Source organism: Danio rerio, chromosome 9, assembly GCF_049306965.1.
Source record: "Danio rerio strain Tuebingen ecotype United States chromosome 9, GRCz12tu, whole genome shotgun sequence".
In the NCBI taxonomy this organism is placed as follows: domain Eukaryota; kingdom Metazoa; phylum Chordata; class Actinopteri; order Cypriniformes; family Danionidae; genus Danio; species Danio rerio.
The window spans coordinates 51022501-51042500 of NC_133184.1; the positions used below are offsets into that span (position 1 = coordinate 51022501).

Here is a 20000-nt window from a genome sequence, read left to right on the forward strand (position 1 = left end):
AAATAAATAAACAAGTAAAAAACGGTGAGAATGTAGTAAAATCTGATAATGTGGTAAAAATCTGGCTTTTCTTGTACTGGATTGCTTTTGAAAGAACTGTGGAAGTTGGTGGGCACTGATCAATTGGTGCTTTTGAAAACACTATCGGTTGGGTTTAGGAAAGGAGGAGGTTTGATCAAAAGCTGGGTCAGTCGATTGGTCAGTCTGTCATTCAGTCAGTCATTCATTCATTCATTCAGTCAGTCGACAGTGACCTCTGGTAGATTTACATGAGAAGGGCAGGAACAAATGGGACTCGTGAGAGAAATTAGAGATTTGCAGTGGCAGTTCTAGGGGGGTGTCAAAAAGCTTGGCCCCCCTCTGGCCCCCCTAAATTTGGACCCGCATTTTTGTCAAAACGCCACTGAGAAACGAGATCAGTAATCAGTGGCAGACTGCGAAGACATGACTAAGGCCTGTCTCGCGTGCACACTCGGTCATGCTTCTGCGTGCATCAGTTTCCCGCATTCGTCAGACGTTAACCCCCAAACTAACACAGGTTATAAAAATATTCGACTTCAGTAACATTCATGTTATGAAACACTATCAAAATGTCCACTGTTGATTATATTAGACTTTTGTTTTCAATGGTAATTTTAAAATGTTTAATACTGGAAGTCCTCGGCTATGCAGAGGTTATAATCAGAAATTGTGTGTACATAGTTTTACGTTAAGAAATGCAACCTTGGCCTTACAAACAGTTGGCAAGTACCAGTGAACAGGTGACACATTGATCAAATGTAGTTTTCAGTTACGCTCATGTAAAAGTAATATTCAACTCATTTAGTTTTGCCTGCATTTGTTTTTGTTTTCAGTAGTGACAAAGTACGATTCTTCAAACACATGATTTTTTTACAACATGTTTTTAAACATAATATTTTAACTAATTTCTAATAAATACTTTATCTTCCCATGGTGACAGATGCATAATATTTTACTTGTTATTTTGCAGGATAATTGTATAAAGTCCCTTTAACCAGTTAAACTCTGCTGTTGATTTGGGATTTCCGCCTGGATTTTGCCTACCCAAGTTTAAAAGCTTCCCAAATCCACATGCAGGGATGTAAATGCAAGAATGTGGTGTCATTTTAAAGAAAACCCTTTAAATTTTCATAAACCACCATTGAAAATGTTTAAAATAACTGTATATGTTGTCTGTGTTATAATAAACACCTAAAAAAAGAGGCACTTTTTTTTTTTTTTTTTTTAATAAACTCAAATTTAAAGGTGTACCTTTTAGGTTCTGTGCAGTTTAGGGTGCTGTAATTAATTTTGGTGGTTCCTACAAATGTCTTTAATCATAGGAAAAAAGAAAAATGTCTCCACCATAATCTATGTAAAAGTTATTGTATTCCAACTGATGAGAGGTGCTGTACAAGCCACAGGGGCCGATCATTGTTTTCATATTTCACAATTTTTTTGTTTGATCAAACATAATTCACTGTTTTTGGACCAAGTCAGACATATAAAAGGATTATTTATGCACATCATCTCAAAAACAGAGGAGAAATGGCCCTGAAGCACACAGCATAAGGCAAGAGTTAACTGGTGTCTGTGCTATCTGGGGCTGCTTAGTGATCATAAATGTATTGTTTTCACTTCTGCTCCATGGAAACACCGTGATTTATTCGGCAACTGTTTGATATGTAAATATAATTCAGTAAAAAGATTGCTAGAATCGTATGAGCACCGGCAAGAGCTTTCATTTGAGGTATAACTTGTACATGTGTCATATGAAAAATATGAAAATGAACCAATGTGTTTAAGTGTAAATAACTTTTTTACAGTAAAATAAAAACCAAAGTGATGCATATGTGCATAAAATATAGATTCTACACTTTCAAACAAAACCACTTAAGGGGGTCTGGTGCAATGCTAGCCCTTTAAATCTTGAAGCAATTGTCGATGACGTCACAGACCCGGTACCAGGTTTAACTTACCGAGTTTAACTGTATTCTATGGCCTTTGATTCAGATTAAAGTTTTAGATTTTCAATTTAAAGACTTAACTAGTTTATGTCAACTAGGAAAGTTGGAATAGTCAAGTTATTGTATAACTGGTTTGTCGTGTATACAATCCAAAATATACTGTAAATAGTTCTTAAGGAGGCTAATAACACTGACCATAATATATATATATATATATATATATATATATATATATATATATATATTAGGGATGTAACGGTATCAGAATTTCACGGTACGGTAATACCTCGGTATGAATGTCACGGTACGGTATTTATTGAATCATTTACAGGAAAAAACAAAACTTATGAAAATACTCCAAAAAAGTGCCAAAAGTGTCAATGACATACAAATTAGCCATCTATCTGTAAGCTTTGAAATAGGAACTTCAATTTTAATAACAAAAAAATATTAAACCATGTAAAAAAATAAAGTTTCAATTTAGTATTGTTGAAAACTCATCACATTCAACATTTAATCACACTCAGCCCATCTACCCAGATGAGAGCTCTGCTAGTCGGACTTCTCATCAAGCATCTCCCGCTGGATCTAATCTCACTATATTTATTAAACGGGATATTTCATTTATCTTGTTGTCTTTATCTAACGACATATTCCCTGACTTTGGGCATTGGAATCTATTACTTGTTCTCAGTTAACGTGTTTTGGCTGAGCGCAAAGATAAGTTAATGATTAATGTAACCACGTCCATTCTGTATATTGACTGATCGCTTGCCTTTATTTCCTATAATGTATAAACTTATTGTTTGTTATACTTTTAAAATGGCCATTATCGATTCTTAAAACTGATACTCAGCAAAAGAGAGGCTGTGTTTCGTATTTTCACTGAAATTGAAAGGAGGAAGTGTTTTTATCGGCTCCGTTTTGTTATAAATATCCACAGTGAAGATGACGCTCATCTTATGCAGCACGACGCCTCAACATGTCTGCTGTCTAAGTTGCTAATATTAAAATGAAAATAGGCAGTTCCTTAAATCATGTTTACATTTTATTGTTGAGAAAGTGAAACAACGTAGCCAGGGTGATGTGAATGAAGTTATAAAGTACACTGTTCCCTTTGAAGATTTACCCGTGTCCTCGGTATAATCTGCTTTTCCATATCAAACTGAGAAGAAGAGACTGCAGCCTTGATCAAACTTGCGAAGTGTGAACTTACACGGAGAAGATGCAGGACTGAACTGTGTGTGTTAGGCTACTTAATATTAAGGAAATGCCCCAATCAGAGAGGCGAATGTCTGCAGCCCCGCTTCCGTTTTCAGATGTACATGACAGTTTATAAGTATCACACACCAGACGCGCTCATTCGAATGATATTTAACATGAAACTAATCAGATGGCGCTCTGTGGCGCGGCTGAAAAATGAACTGCGTCCTGAGCCGTCGCCGGGCGCCGCCGACTTGCGGCGCCGGTGTGTGTATCCTGATAGAAACCTATGTTTAGAATTCTAAAATACATGGCGCTGCGTGGCGCTGCGCGGCGCGCCGCCGAGCGCCGCTTCTGGTGTGCGACCTTAGAGTTTTCCAGCTCTTTTCATCCCCGCTTCTAGCAGCACACTCCATTTCCGCATTACTGGATCTGTAGCGACAACAGACCGCAAGGGATGATGGTCAAGCATGGGCTGATGGGTATTGTAGTTTTTGCTACCTCCCGTTCGCTTCATTCGCCTGAGCAAATTTTCTCAGAAGACCTATAGTTTTACCGAGTCATGCGACTTCGGTAATATCGAAAAAAAATAATATTGCGGTATGACGGTATTTACAATACCGTTACATCCCTAATATATATATATATATATATATATATATATATATATATATATATATATATATATATATATATATTTTTTTTTTTTTTTTATTATTATTAAAAACTGCTTTTTTCCAAGAAATAAACTAAGGAATAAGACTTATTATGACTTCAGAAAAAAAAAAATATTGATTATAGGAAATACTGTGAAAATCTCCTTGGTTTGTTAAAGATCACTTGGAAAACATTATTTTAAATTAACGAGAGGGCAAAAAATGACTTTAACTGCATCTGTTAAAGTTTACAGGTGCAAAAATTTGCCTTGATGTACTTGAATGTTATAAATGTGTTATCCTACAATACAAAGTTAACAAGGAAGATTATTTTGAGCCTAAGTTATTTATTTAGCTTGTTTATGATGACTACAGAGTGATGTATGAAAAAAATGAATTCAAATAATTAAGTAGTTTGTGATGTATGCTAAAGTGTGCCCCCTAAAAGTACAAGTGGGCCCTGCCCGGCCCGCCAAGTCACTCTGGTCAAGAAGCGCCACTGGAGATTTGTGAAAAAAAAAAAAAAAAAAAAGCAAAACAAAGTAGCTCATGGGACGCATATGGAATCAGAATGAGCCTGGGTTGAAAATACTAATATAAAACATGGTAAACAAACAAAATTAAAAATATATATTTAAAAAGAAACGTCACTATAAATTATAGGTTATCTATTTGGTACTTATATTCAAATTTGAGAATGTTACAAGCATTTAGTTCTGAACAGTACACAAATAACAAAAGAGAATGCAGCATCCGTCCACTTTCAAACTCCAAAGCATCTTAATAATCCTAATGACAGCCGATGTGTTCAGGTTGACTGTGCTCTCGGATCTGAAATATTCTCTTTGATGAAGTTAGCGCGTGTCGGTGTGCAGCAGCCTGCTTAACATTCTCCATGCGAGCGTGGCCCGATAATGAGGGAACGCAGTTCAGACTCACAAATTTTCACCGCGGTCTTTAGATCCTATTAGCTCTCTCTAGAGAATCTCTCCTCAGCCAGGTTTGAGAGAGAGAAACCTGGCGGATACAATCAAAGCCTTCTTCTAATCACACAGCTGATTATAGCCATCATCTTCCGCCAACAGAATTCAGGCTTTCGGGGAAGTGTCCGTCCTGATGGGATGTAGTTAGAGAACAATGCGCATTTCAGATGTATGCATTTCAGTTTACAGTCTTGATTCTGCTGAAAGGATGCGTATACGTGTGCTGCATTAGCATTGGTGTTTGCAGAATTCATTAAGGCAGGCCTGTTTCAACTCTTTGAAAAGAGGTCATGTTTAGATCTTTGATTGGTCTCACGCAGTCACGTGAGGCGATTTTGCAGGTCAGAATTCACCAAGCTTGAACTTTGCAATGCAGCGAACTGCGAAACTTTCCCAGTCCAGTAACAATCATTTCTGTTGAGTGATTGTACATGATGACGAATCATAGGCATTTAACAACACTGAAAAGAAGGACATTCAAAAAGCAAGCAGGAGTAATATTTGCATTAGTTTATTTTGCTATAAATGCCCCTGTTGTCCTCTGTCTCTGTGTCACAGTCATTAAGTTGAGTGCCCACCAGACACACTAGAGGGCACTCAACACATCACATCTGCCACTGAACCGGACTACATATCCCATTATGCAGCAAACATACACCAGTTTCAGGTCACCCCTGATTACTCACACACAGCTAGAGCTCATGAAGACTGATAACCAGGACTATAAATACACTTCACTCACACACACACTTTGCTGAGTCTTGCGACCTGTGAGCATTATCAAAGCGTTTTCCTTGTCTTGCTTTGCCATTTTTTTCCCTTTGCTTTGTTTATAGTTTATGTTGTTTTGCCGCCTCTCCCGAACATTCGCCTGTTTTTCTGACCATCCTTTGGATTACCTGCATGATCCTGCCTGTTCCTGTATTGACCCTTGGATCCTCACCTCTGTTGCCGATCCCACTTATTACAGATTGTTCTTAAGTTTTGTTTGATACATTCAAAAAGTGTGTTTTCTTTGAGCAGGTAAAATTAAAAGTACAGTTTACATATCTGACTTCATTTATTCAAAGACCAAGGGAAAGAAATGATACCTCGTTGTATTTTCTGCCATCTTTGGGTCGTTTTCACACCACACTGCTGGCTTTGGTCTAAACCAGTTGAAAAGAACCAAAATGCAGTCATCTGCCAAAATCCACATCACTCATTGGCCAGATGTTGTTGAATATATTTCCTAAACTGCTTATTGATTGGTCAGAATACACGTGCGGGAAAATGTCAATGAACTCCCGCAAGTAAACAAACCTGCAGACACAAAATGTCGCTTTTTAATATGGAAGGATTACTGCTCTGACTGATTGTACCCCTGCTTAAGACAAACAATACATTTCGAAAATGAAGCGAAAACAATGTTTAAATGTATCGCACTTCACTTCAGGAGGAGGAAATATTACCAACAATTCATCAGGTAGTGTGTTTTCCCCCTCTCTCTCTCTCTCTGTAGGTAAAGCGTTGTCAACAAACACTTTTCCTCCATATCCCATAATGCACAGCGCATCGGCAGCTGGATAAGTCCAAAAGGCGCAGTACTTTTGCGGTTGGGTTTGTTTTAGTTCGGATCATATTCTCACCACAAATGAACCGCTCCAAGGTTTGTTTGAAAGCTTTTTTGGTCCACTTTTGGTGCGCACTCGAGTACGATTGCTGCACTCACACCTGCCCAAACGAACCGCACCAAGAGGGAAAATGAACTCTAGCGCAATTTAACTGAACTAAATAAGGCAGGTGTGAAAGCACCCTAAAAAGTAAAGTTGTAAAGTAAAATAAATAATTGTGTATGGAAAGCATCATTGCACCAAGATATCGAATTGAACTTAGGCTTGAACCGTGAGATCTTATAATTAGACTTATGCGAAAAACTGGAATATCACAAAAACATTTGCAAATAAATTTGCGTTTACATCCAAAGAGAACAAAATCGTCAATTCCTGACAAACTGGCGCCAAATATCAAAAAGAAAAATAAGACGAAAAAGAAAAAGAAGACAGAAGGCATTGAATGCCCGGTGGCTTTTGGAGGCGTGAGGCGCTTTTTGGGAGGAAAACTCAAGAACTTAGCCAGTCTGTTCAAAAGCAGACTCATTAAAGGGCACCTATGATGAAAATCGTCTTTTCTAAGCTATTTAGAAAAAACTTTGTGTAGGTATAGTGTGTACACAGTCATACTGGGGTGATTTTAAGACAATAAGTCTCTTTTTTTTAATTTCCTGATGTTAAAATAGGATCCAAATCCCTCCCATTTTGGGCTGCATATTAACATGTCTCTGTAATAACGCATATAAACATATCAACATGACAGGACGTGCACAGAGAGGTGCGTGTCAGCAGCGGCATCAGTCACAGCGAAGGTTGTGATTTTTTACCACACCGGTGCAGCCTTCACGTGGTCGCAGAGTCCTTTGTCAGCTTGGTAGCTGTGACCAGTGTGGGTGGGACCATGAGCCATGCGAACTAGTTGGAGCGAGTCTTTACAAGTGTCGAGTCCCGTTAAGTAGCTCTAGATGGAAACTTTTGTTTTGTGTTTACCTTATGATTAATGTTGTTGCACATCCGCCGGTTCCTGCCTCTGAATGAGTGAGTTTTAGCTACTTGTACAATAAGCTGGCGTTCAGAAAAAAACAATACACCCACTGAGAAACTCGACACAGAGGAACAATAGCTGCATTTACACTGCATGGTTCAAGTGACTCAATTCAGATTTTTTTTCTTCCATGTGGCACAATATATATAGCCCATATACGTTTAAGCAGGAAAAAAAAAATCAAATGGATTCCAATTTACTCAAATCAGATTCAGGCCTTGTTCATATGTGGACATCTATCCGATATGAATTTGATCTGTGCCCTCGTGTCTGCAGTGCAAGCAGGTAGATCAGATTTTCACCTGTCAATACGAGTCACGCGTCATTAAAAAGCGTTGCAAATGACGTCAACTCTGACACTTTCATTTCGGAACAGACATCAGCCAAGTCCCAAGCTTTAAATCTCATACATGAGGACTAAAAAACCTTTTATATTGTCATATAACACAAGTATTTAAGCATGTTAACAAGAGAGAGAGGGACAGAGAGAGTGCAACAACCGCACATCAATATAGCCTAATTTTTGTAACAATATTTATTATTTTTAAATTACAGTGACGGCTGGGTTTAGGGTTGGGGTCAGGGTAGGCATTAATATAATACAATTTATTAGGTAATTTAATAAATAATACTCTGTACAGCTACTGTTTTTACATTACTGTGATGGCTGGGTTTAGGGTTGGGGTAGGAGTAGACGTTAATAAAATACAATAAATGGGAAAAGTAATAAATAATATTAATAACAATAATTCTCTGAATTTTGCACAACTCAGTAAAAAAGTGACAGCATGCTCTACTTGATGATTATGTATTTTATCAATGGCCCTTTTTAAAGTTTCAGCAAGTAGAGTCCTCCTGAGTGAACACACAGTCAGGCACACTGTGGTATCTGACATGAGTTCAGTGATGCTGGAGCTCAAACAGCAGATCTTCAGTGATGATGAGGGATTTGCACAGGCTATGAATAATAGATTCATGACTGACGACTGCAAATCCTGCTGGGTCCTGCACTCTGGAGACCTGAATCCCAGAGACACAGACTGAAGTTCAGCTCCGAGTGCAAATGACAACCTGGTTCTCTGAGACTCCACTTTCAAAAGCCACTGTTTCACCATCAAGAAGCTGCAGTTCTGCCAAAATCCACCCACTTATTCTTTAACAACGCTGATTATAAAATCAATACCAGAACCAGAATAAGATCTAAAACAACTTGCTTGTTCATTCAAATGCTGCTTCAAAAGTGAACAGAAGAAAAAAAAGCCTTGAAATGAGAGGAAAACGCATGCAGACTTTGTTGTATGAATTATTTTCCATCAAAAATGAGCAAGCGCTGAGATCTCATCTTGGCCAAACTTCAAGATTACAAGAGGTCATATCTAAAAGGCCCAGACTATCCGCGGATTTCATTTAGCCATTAGACATTAATAATTGGGCAATCTATAAAGCAAATTTACTCTCATCAGACGCACGCAGCCAGTCTGTGGAAGTGCTCTTTTAATTAACACGAGCATTCAGTGTAACAGTGGCAACATCAAGTGAAGAAAACCATCAGCATAGCCTCAGTACATAAGGACGATGGGAAAAAAAAAATTATATATATATATATATATATATATATATATATATATATATATATATATATATATATATATATATATATATATATACATATACACACACAGTTGAATCAGAATTATTAACCCCCTTTTGTTTTGTTTTTTCTTTTTTAAATATTTCCCAAATGATGTTTGACAGAGCAAGGAAATTTTCACAGTATGTCTGATAATATTTTTTTCTTCTGGAGAAAGGCTTATTTGTTTTATTTTGGCTAGAATAAAAGCAGTTTTAAATGTCATGGTGTTTCCATCAACTGTTTTTTATGTGCATGTGCAAAATGTGCATAAAAATAGGTGTATGGAAACATAGCTAGTGTTTGTCTGCAGAGCACGGTGAGTGTTTGTGTGAGTGTTGACAGACTTCGCAAGCACACCGAACATTAGATGTCGCCTACCCTGTTATTGTCTATTGGAAGGAATGCGTCAATAGAGCCACCATTTTACTACAGGGTAGCGCTCTATTGAAATGAATGCGGGACCAAGGTACAGTGGAGAAGTGTGGCCATCCAAAGCCAGAGATTTACACATATACACATATATCTATGATCGGGAGTTTTCCTGGATGTTAGTATGCAATTTTTTTTTATTACGAAAATTATCATTTTACATCACTTTTCTACATTGATGGATCAGTGATCACACAGGCATTCCTGACAAAAAGCTTGTGTTTGTGTGTATGGTAATGTATTATGGAAATGTACTATCCACCCTCCCTGTTAAACCTGATCTAATTGGTGTACTGAAACACAACTCCTCTCCTGCTTTCACTTCTCATACTGATGGAGGGAGCGACTCGTTTGTGAATGAATCTCCGTTATGAACGACTCGTTCGCTTGCTGACAACAATACAAGTTTCTGGCACCGCAGCATCTCGTTGTCATATTTATTTTGCATTGTTTGCTGATTTTATTCAACAAAACTAGCATAAGCCGAGTGTTTAGTGCGAGTTGGAGCTACTTTGACTTATAGTGAATGCAGTAAGTGACTGTATTATCATCAATAACGCTACTGTTTAGCACAAAAGTTCAGAACATACAAAAACGTAAAAAACTGAATCTTATCTATGAAATGTTCTGCCTTTGTGCTTTGTTTTCTTTGTTTGCGCTTTACTACACCCGTAGACAATGCTAAAGTCCCGCATCTTCACGTAATGACACTGTCTTGTTTAGTGCGGTTGAATGACATTTGTCCTGGGAGCACTGTACCAATGTGTCGGCGCTATTGACGCATGTTCAGGGTCCCTATGCGATATCTAGTGTATATATCTATGGGAAACGTGAAGAGCGAGAGATTTTCCACTGGTTGATCGATCGCAAATGTTTGGCTTTCTTTGGCGGATACAAAAAAAAAAGTGTAAAAGGATGATAATAATAGTATTGTTAATGTGTCACCACCAAATACACTTGTGCGGCCTTTAATATACCTGGGCGGTCCACCCAAGTAAAGTCTATGTGTGGGAAGCACTGCAATATACAACTGACTTTCGATGTCTAGAATAAACCTTTTAAAATTCCACGATATTCCAGACATCCGGTAATGTCTGACATGTGTACTTCAGTAAATGATGCTACATTTTTATGAATGAAACAGTCACTACCACTTAAATAAGCTATAAAATAAACAAACAAATATAAAACTGGAGGAAAACATTTCAATCGTATTTAAGATTTTAATTTTCGTAAATGCGTCTGATACACAATAAAAACCTGTCACATTAAACAACACGTTGTGCTTAATATTCATGCACAGAGCTGATTTGTTTTATAATGTCCCTTGCTCAGGCTTTTGAGATTGTTCATGCGCTCCTGTAAAATCATTTCTGCTATCATTATTGGATGGCAAATGAAACATCTGAAGATAAGAGGAATGTGGTGAACATGAGTGGTAAAATGTGCTGGTGCAGAAGGTTGCGTATTGTTAATGTGAAGCGTGTGCTGCTCAAACAATGCTGCTGTTTATCCACAGGTGAAGCGCTGATGGCTGGAATACACAGTGCAGCTCCAGAGGACCACAGACAAGAAGCAAGATAACAGAGGATGTAATTAAGGTTTCATTGCCTTCTGTTCCTGAGGCCTGCACTGCACACACTGATCTAACACAAGCGCACACACATACACATCCATACACACACAGAGGACACACAGACAAAAAGCACACACATATGGACACACACACAAATAGAAAGACAGACAGACAGACAGACAAACAGACACGCACGCACACAAACACAGAAAGACAGAGAGAAACACACACACACGCTTATCTATTAATACAGAATTTGAAACTGTATTGTTTCAAAAATATGTGTTGTTTTACTTCAGTATACTTAAGGTATATATTTGTACCTGAATGTAGAGATCTGCGCGGGACAAAATTTTGAATCCCGCTCCCGCCCGCACCCGCCAGGTTTTAGCCCAAACCCGACCGCTCCCACTTACATTCACCATTTGTTGTCCCGCTGCCCGATCCGCCCCGTTTTCTACCCGCCGCGCCCGATCCCGCTAAAGAGCGGGGGGAGAAAAAAAACGAAAACCCCCCAGCTATACAGAGTCCAGACAGCCTATAACAAGCTGTCTGTATAAACACACACACATAAGCACCAAGCACACACACACACACACACAGACAAAGCTCTCTCTCTCTCATTCGCGTGCGCGCGCACTAACTAACACACGCGCGCACTAACACACACACACACACACACACACACACACACACACACACACACACACACACACACACACACACACACACACACACACAAACACACAAACAAAGCTCTCTCTCTCATTCACGCGCGCACTCACATACACAACTGTCATTCTGCGCTCGGGAGTCGGGAGTGATATTGCTAGACGGCCCGCTCCCATCCCAAATTAAACCCGTTACCGATGGCTCCTGCGCTTTATTTGGAAATGTAGTCCTGCGCCGCGGAAATCTGGTCGGGTCCCGCGGCTCCCGCGGGACAGCTGCAGGAATGCAGACCTCTACCTGAAGGGTCCATAATGGTACCTGAAAAGTACTTTTTAGGTACATTTGGGTGCTAATATGCACCTTTTAGGTACCACTGTGGACTATTTGGGTACAAATATGTATCCCTTAAAAAGGTACTGCCCCATTGACAGCTCCCGTACCTTTATTTCTAACAGTGTATTATTAAATTATCAATGTGACTACACATACAGACACTCACAAGTGAACACAAACTCTAATTCACACACATACTTATCTAACAAAGAGTGGAGTGAACACACTCTCTCCCTCTTGCTAACAGATCTAACAGAGCAGAGCAAACACACACACACACACGCATACACACCTATGTTACTATAAGGGGATTGTCGGTCTATACTGGCCAAGAGGGGACCAGGGTTTCTGCTCATTTTAATGAAACAAAAATCACATACAACATTTTCTTTTAAGGTCTTTTTTCATAATATCATTAAAAATAAGTATTTTAATAAAAATAAAAAAGTACATGCCAAGTGGGGGCCTGAAGCTCTGCGTGACCTCTACCTATTCTACAGGGGACATTCATGGCCTGCATAGACACACATACTGCTGGAACACAACCTGACTTTATTTACAGTCTAAACTCTAAAACTTTTACTTTTAATACGGATGAAGAGAAACCACGGCGAGAAGAGCACACACTCATACATAGAAGAGCACATATTACGTAAATCAAACAGCGCACTGTGTGACATCACCACAGGAGTCAAACCTGATGGGTTAACATTGCACATGAGGTGATTATGTCATATGCATAGCAACCACTAACAACCTTTATAAAACACATATGCAAAGGCGTGCAGTGTATTAAAGTTTTTTTTTTTTGTAAACATTTTAGACTATTTGTGTAAACTCATTAAAGAGTGTAAGCATTGCAACAGGAGACTGTTTTGGGCTTGATCTGAAAGCATAATTCATGATTTCATATGCAAAAAAATTATTGCTCAACCCATATGCTTTCGTTTTTTATTGGCTTTTAAACAGAGACACACAAACAGGAGCAGGGGTGCTCCCATCGATTTTAGAGGGTTAACAGCATTGCTTTATTGCAATCCTGCATTGGGCTCTCACACACTCTCTGCTACTTCATAACAGTGGTGGGCGTCTCTCTGTCTTGCGCTGAACTCAGACAACCAATCACAACAGACTGGGTCATCGGACCAATCACAGCAGATTAGCTTCGTATTTAGAAGGGTTTGGGAACAATAGTAGCGCTAAACAAATCATATGGCAGTCATTGGGATAGTTAAAATTAGATGCAAATTATAAGACAAAGAAAGTGTTTTTTGACGTTCCATGCATATTGGCCTGATGCTAGAGACCCCAAAACCAATATATAGCTTTTTTATAATGCAAAAATAGGGGCTCTTTAAAAATCCTGCTCAATTAATATCAAATATTAAAGCCAGTTTGACAAAACAAATGCATGTCACACACCACCACAGCTGTATATACCGTCACATACTGCATTGCATGGAACTGAAATGAACAGCTGAAGTGGAAAGTCATTTACTGCAGTCATTTAGATAGCATCTTGATTGTGTGTAATGAATCTGAGATATCAAACGGCGGTTCTTTTGTTTTCGCTGCCTCTCGTTTTTCCTACAGGAAGGCAGAAGGAGATTTTTTGTTGCCTCGAGCCTCATGTGTCCTTTTTCTAAAAAAACTCTGTACCCTGTTACATCAATTCATTTTCATCACGCTGTGACAACTACAAGCACTACAATATAACCCAAACAGGTCAAGCTGCACATTTCTCCATGTCCTCATCATAGTGCATAACATATTAAACATGCACTATTTTAAATATGGAAATACAATCTGACTTTTCTATTAGGATAACATCACAGTTAAGCAAGCATAGGGGGTTTATATAATATGATTTACATTATGTATGCACTTTGATGTTTAGTTTACTCAGCAAACACTGGATTTACTTACACAATGAATGGGTTTGTTTTGTCTTAAATCTAAGTTTTATTTTTTTATTTTATTGTTTCATATTTTAGTCCCACTTTATATTGTGTCCCTAAATACAATGTACTTCCATCAAAAAAATAAATACAATGTACTTACTGTGTTTATAATGCATTTGAGAACACTTGTGGTGCTTTTGAGTTGGGATAGAGGTTGGGTTATGGACAGGTTTGGTGGCATGGGTAAGTTTAAGGGTAGGTTAAGGTGTATGGGATGGTCAACAGTGTATTTACAAATGTAATTACAAAAGTTAATTACAGATGTAATTACATACATGTATTTAATCAAGCATAAGTACATAGTAAATACATATATTTACACAATAGGTACATTGTAACAAACTATTAATTCCTATGTAAGTACATATTAGTTAAGGCCACTTAATATAAAGTGGGACAAATATTTTTTGTATGACATTTAATGTACTGCAAAGCCTCACAATTTCATATAATTTTGAAAGGCTGTTTGGATTAATTGATATAAAATGTTTTGTTTTGCATAAATAAAGAGTTAATAAAAACATCTATAGGTAAAATAAAGTTAAAAATTAATATATGTTATGGTCACACTTTATTTTGATGGTCCGTTTGTAGAGTTTAAGTTACATTGTAACTACATGTCAACTAATTCTCATCAGATAAGTAGACTGTTAGGTTGGGGTTAAGGTTAGTTTAAATTGACATGTACTTGCAATGTTTCTTGTAGTCAGTTAAATGTCTGTTGAAGGAGCAGTATCAACAGATATTAAGCAGACAGTCTACTAATACTCAAACGAAGCATCAAAAAATGTTACCTATTTGATATACATATATATAGGTTCTGTTTGTAAGTTTTTGACTCTTCTAAAGCATAAACATTAAACATTCTTGTTTATTTGAGAACAATGCTGAAGTCAGATATTCTGCTTTGAAAATGTGCATTACGTGCCACAACATCAGTCATTGTTTTGGTTCTTTTAACCCACCCACTACCACTTTAGCCAATTATATTTCAGCACCCCAGGTTGCCTTTGTGAAAAAAACGCGTTTTTGATTCATTCAGTCAGGAAGGCTCTCGAAGTATGCCTCCGTGACCAAAATGCATCCTCTGTTGGACAGGAACAGCCCCCAAAATGAGATGCAGATTCAGAGATCCACACGAGGTGGTCATTAATTGCAAATAATATAAATATTACAAACGTAAATATTAGTTGAGCAGGTTACATTGTAACCCCATGTTCAAACAACATGCTACGTGACAAGATTTGCAGTCATAAGCAATTTAGCTGATTGCATTAGTTGAAACACGATAGAAATTTAAATACAACCATTCATAAGCTCAGAATAGTGCACTCACGCAACTCCAACAAAATGGTAAGGTTTATTATTGAATTAATACGTATTAAACCTCTATAACATTATTAAATGTAGATGCTGTTAATTGTTTGAATCATGGGTGCAATACCTAGTTCAACCACTTCGCTGTGGCAACCCCGGATTAATAAAGGGACTAATCCGAAAAGAAAATGAATGAATGAATGAATGAATACATCAATTAGAATTAAAATGTTGCAATGAAATGTATTAAATTGATCACTTCTGCAGTTTCTGGAAAAACTTTTTTATATTTTTTAATCGAAAAAAGTTTCTTATTTTTTCAGAATAAAATACTGTTTAAAATTATAAATGAATGAATGAAAAGCTAGAAAAAAACAAAAAGTATGTTCTTAATCTATTATTAATATATAACAGATTGATAATATATTTAACGTGACATTTATACTCAACACAAATTTTTAAAAATGTATTTTCTTTTTTATATAATACATTTCAAAGATTAAAAAAATACAAATTAAGGGATGGATAGCTGAATAAAATCAGCCGCTTCTTTGGAAATATTATTTTTAATACTGAAATAAGCACATGACTTTCAGTTTTCTCAAGGAAAACTTAAGGAAATATTTTATGTGCTTCTTTTCATTTTCTCTGAAATCAAAATATTTTACTATTTTATCATCTATATTTCATGTACAGACATTAAAAAAATAAACATCTCATGGAAATTATTTACAGTATGCCAACAGTTTTGTGGCCAGTTTTTAGTTTCTCATTAAATCTTCTGACCAATCAAAATTTCCCTACGCTATTGGCTGTTTTTTTATATAAAGAGGAAGGGCTACTAGATGCCCTGCCATAGCTTCACGTTTCATATGAGATTACATCAAATTTCGAACTAAACAAGCACATTTTTAAGCACTTCCTTTAAAACGCATAGCACATTTCTGAAACTCTGATGTACGATTTTCTGAAGCACAAAATAAACCTAAATGATTTTAAAAAGGTACTGCAGAATAGTAAAAACGGATGTGCATTTAACCCATTTGCACTCTGTCCCTAGGCTGCAGTATTATTTAAACCTGCGTCCATTTAACAGGCCTCAGTGAGTGTAATACAAAGATCTCTAGGTCTGCCTTTGGCCTCAGTGTTGGCAGTCCGCCTGAGACACTGAAGTAAACTGCAGCCTTTTCTGGCCTGTGAAATGCAAATGACTCTGTTGTGGTCAGTGCCAGGGCGAGAGCAGAGAATTTGGAGGGTATTTTGAGCGATTAAACTGCACCAGGCCAGGCAGTTTCAATACTGATCAAATTTTCATCGACCTTGGCAAGTCTCACACAATTCAAGGACATCCATGCCAGCGTTCTGCAGTGAGTCTTTTTGTTTCTCCTCACAATGGAAAATTGATGTATTTAACAGCGCAAACAACAGGATAGCTGTAACAATGAAAGAAGCAGAAGAATAAGAAAGATACTGGAACCTTCATAGCACTGTCTAATAGTGAACTCAAATCATGTCGGATAAGCTGTATTTATGAGTTGAACACATATGAACAACACCTCAAAGTCATTAATAAGCTGAAAACTCGCAGAATCACTGATCCATAATAGACAGTTTTACCTGTCATTCATTTTCAACCGCTTTTCTGGGGTCAGGCTGTGGGGGAAGCAGTCTTAGGAGAGAACCCCAGACTTTCTTCTCCCCAGACAGTTCCTCCAGCTCCTTCGGGGATCCTGAGGCGTTCCCATGCCAGACGAGACATAGCCCCCTAAAACTTGTCTTGGGTCTTCCACGATTTCTTTACCCGATGGGTCATGCTTGGATCACCTCCTTAGGTAGGCATCCAGAAGGCATCCGAAACAGATGCCTGAGCCACCTCAGCTGACTTCTCTCGATGTGGAGGAGCAGCGGCTCTACTTCGAGCTACTCTTGGGTGACAGAGCTCCTTATCCTATCAAAAAGGGTGCACCCTGCTACCCTGTGAAGGAAACTTATTTCGGCCGCTTGTATCCTAGATCTTGTCCTTTTGGTCATCACCCAAAGCTCATGACCATAGGTGAGAGTATGAACGTAGATTTACTGGTAAATCGAGAGCCTTGCCTTTCGGCCCAGCTCCTTCTTTACCATAACTAACCAGTAGATAACCGCATAACTGCTACCGCTGCACCAATCCGCCTGTCAATCTCACGTTTCATCCTTCCCTCACTCTGAACAAAACCTCAAGATACTTGAACTCCTCTACCTGGGGTAAGGACTTTCCTCCAACCTGGAGATGGCAAACCACCTTCTTCCGGTGGAGCACCATGGCCTCAAACTTGGAGATACTGATTTTCATGTCAGCTATGTTCCACTCGGCATTAAACTACCCCAGTGAGCCTCTGACCCCATACTCCCAGAGCACCCTCCACAGAATGCCATGAGGGATACGGTTTTGTTTCCGTCAGCTTTGCGTTTTTGACAGTTTGGTGCCATCTTGTGATTGAATAATGCTCAGGTTAGTGTATACTCCTTCAGCTGTTTTAGTTCTGTCAGCTTTGTGTTTTTGACAGTTTGGTGCTATCTTGCGACTAAATAAGGCTCAGGTTAGTGTATACTCCTTCAGCTGTTTCAGTTCTGTCAGCTTTGTGTTTTTGACAGTTTGGTGCTATCTTGCGACTAAATAAGGCTCAGGTTAGTGTATACTCCTTCAGCTGTTTTAGTTCTGTCAGCTTTGTGTTTTTGACAGTTTGTCACAATCTTGTGATTGAATAATGCACAGGTTAGTGTATATTCCATCAGCTGTTTTTGTTTCTGTCAGCTTTGTTTTTGACTGTCACCATCTTGTGACTGAAAAATGTACAAGTTATTCTATTTACTCCATCAGTTGTTTTCATTCCTGTCAGCTTTGCATTAAATTAAAGATTTAATAAACTGTTACGCCTCAGAACATGTTTTGTATTTAAATTTTTATTTACTCTTTTTTTTTTTTTTTTTGGCAAGTAGTCGTGTAATAAGTATATCTAGGACAGTTTTTCTTTATTGTGCTACTGATAAACTTGTTAGGTTTTATTCTATGATAACAACCTCCTGGATGAACTTTATCCCTGACGTAAAGCCTGTTTAAGACTAAAGGGCTTGATTCTGAGAGGAAAAAAATGCCTTGATATACTTTATCCTACTTATGCAACTACTTGAAACAAAGTCTAAAAGACACAAAACATTATTCTGTACTAACGAAAACTAAAGGAGCATACATTAAACTACACATTATTCAGATGGGGCAAACAGTGTTCAAAAACAGTTGCAAATAAAGACATGGTCCTAAAACAATTGTAATTTTACCCTAAAAACCCTGCAGTACCACACTGAAAAATGATTGCTCTTAACTTGTGAATAATAATAACAACAATAATAACAACAACAAAAAACAATATTAATAACAACAACAACAACAACAATAATAATAATAATAATAATAATAACAATAATAATAATAATTATTATTATTATTATTATTATTATTAATATTATTATTATTATTATTATTATTATTATTATTATTATCTTTTCAAAACATTTACCCAAGTTTTCGCAAATGGCTGTGCAGGTCGTGTTTAACATAATAGAAAAGCTGAAGAACTCACTTGTGTGCTGTCATTTTAGCAGGGGTTGAACTGGAAACGCTCAGATCTCATTCTGAAGGTGAAACTGTCCTGCTGTGGGGAGAAAAAGAGATTTGATTGGTTCAGTATCAGGTTTCACAGTCATACAGATGTGTCGTGTGTTCAGGTGGCCTGTAAAGCAGCGGTTTGTTCTAAAAACAGGATTTTATTTAAAGCGGCAACTTGAAACCTTACCAAAATTGTTTACTGAAGAAAAGAAACACACTGTATTAGCAACTAACTTTAAGCTGCACACTTATTTATTTGATATAAAAAATGCAGTAAAAAGACTGAAATAAATAATCTTGTAAAAACGGATCATTATTATTATTGTTATTATAATAATAATTATTATTATTATTTTTATTGTTAGTAATATTATTATATTATTTGCACTGCAAAAAAGTGATTATTTGACTTTACTTTTAAGTTGACTTAAATGATTAACACTCAACTGCACATATTTTAATGGTAAATGACAAAAATAATTCCATGTGATTTTTTGTGTTCTTTTGGGAACATTTTATTGTTAAAAGTTTGACCCCACTCCCCAACCCCAAAATATTTTTTATGCAACAATGATGCAAAATCACAGAGAAAATTCTTCACATATTATATATCAAATATCATGAGTCAGTGATCAGAGAGCAATAATAATTTACAAGTTGAATTCGAATTGTTTCAGAATCATTAAGGAAATAGGGAAGAACATATAAAACATATCCAGTGCTCAGTATAACTGAGTAAACCCCATTTTAAAAATGAATTTTTTTATTTATTTATCAGTGAATATAGGTCATATATTTAGATGCATTTGACGAAACAGATTTATTAAACTGATATATTTAATAAAATAATATTTTAGTCGCTAAACACCTTTAAAAATAGAAGATAACACATTTAAATTAATGCAAAATATTGAAAAAAAAATTAAACTCCATCTAAATCTTAGCACGAACCTTAAGAAAACTTTCTGTTGCCCGAGGGCAACGCTG

General features: G+C 37.2%; 1 protein-coding gene across 11 annotated transcripts in view; it reads right to left on the reverse strand.

Annotated features, from left to right (window-relative positions):
- b3galt1b (UDP-Gal:betaGlcNAc beta 1,3-galactosyltransferase, polypeptide 1b) overlaps positions 1-20000 on the reverse strand; it is a 370122-nt gene that overhangs the window by 89144 nt on the left and 260978 nt on the right. For 5 of the 11 annotated variants that reach the window (XM_009300444.5, XM_021479040.3, XM_073913216.1 and 2 more), the window contains one exon: positions 18988-19059. The exons of 3 other annotated variants lie outside the window; for them this stretch is intronic. The gene's annotated coding sequence lies outside the window, so the exon portion shown is untranslated. The remainder of the gene's footprint in view (positions 1-18987; positions 19060-20000) is intronic. 3 more of the 11 variants (XM_073913219.1, XM_073913217.1, XM_073913214.1) reach the window with 1 other exon arrangement.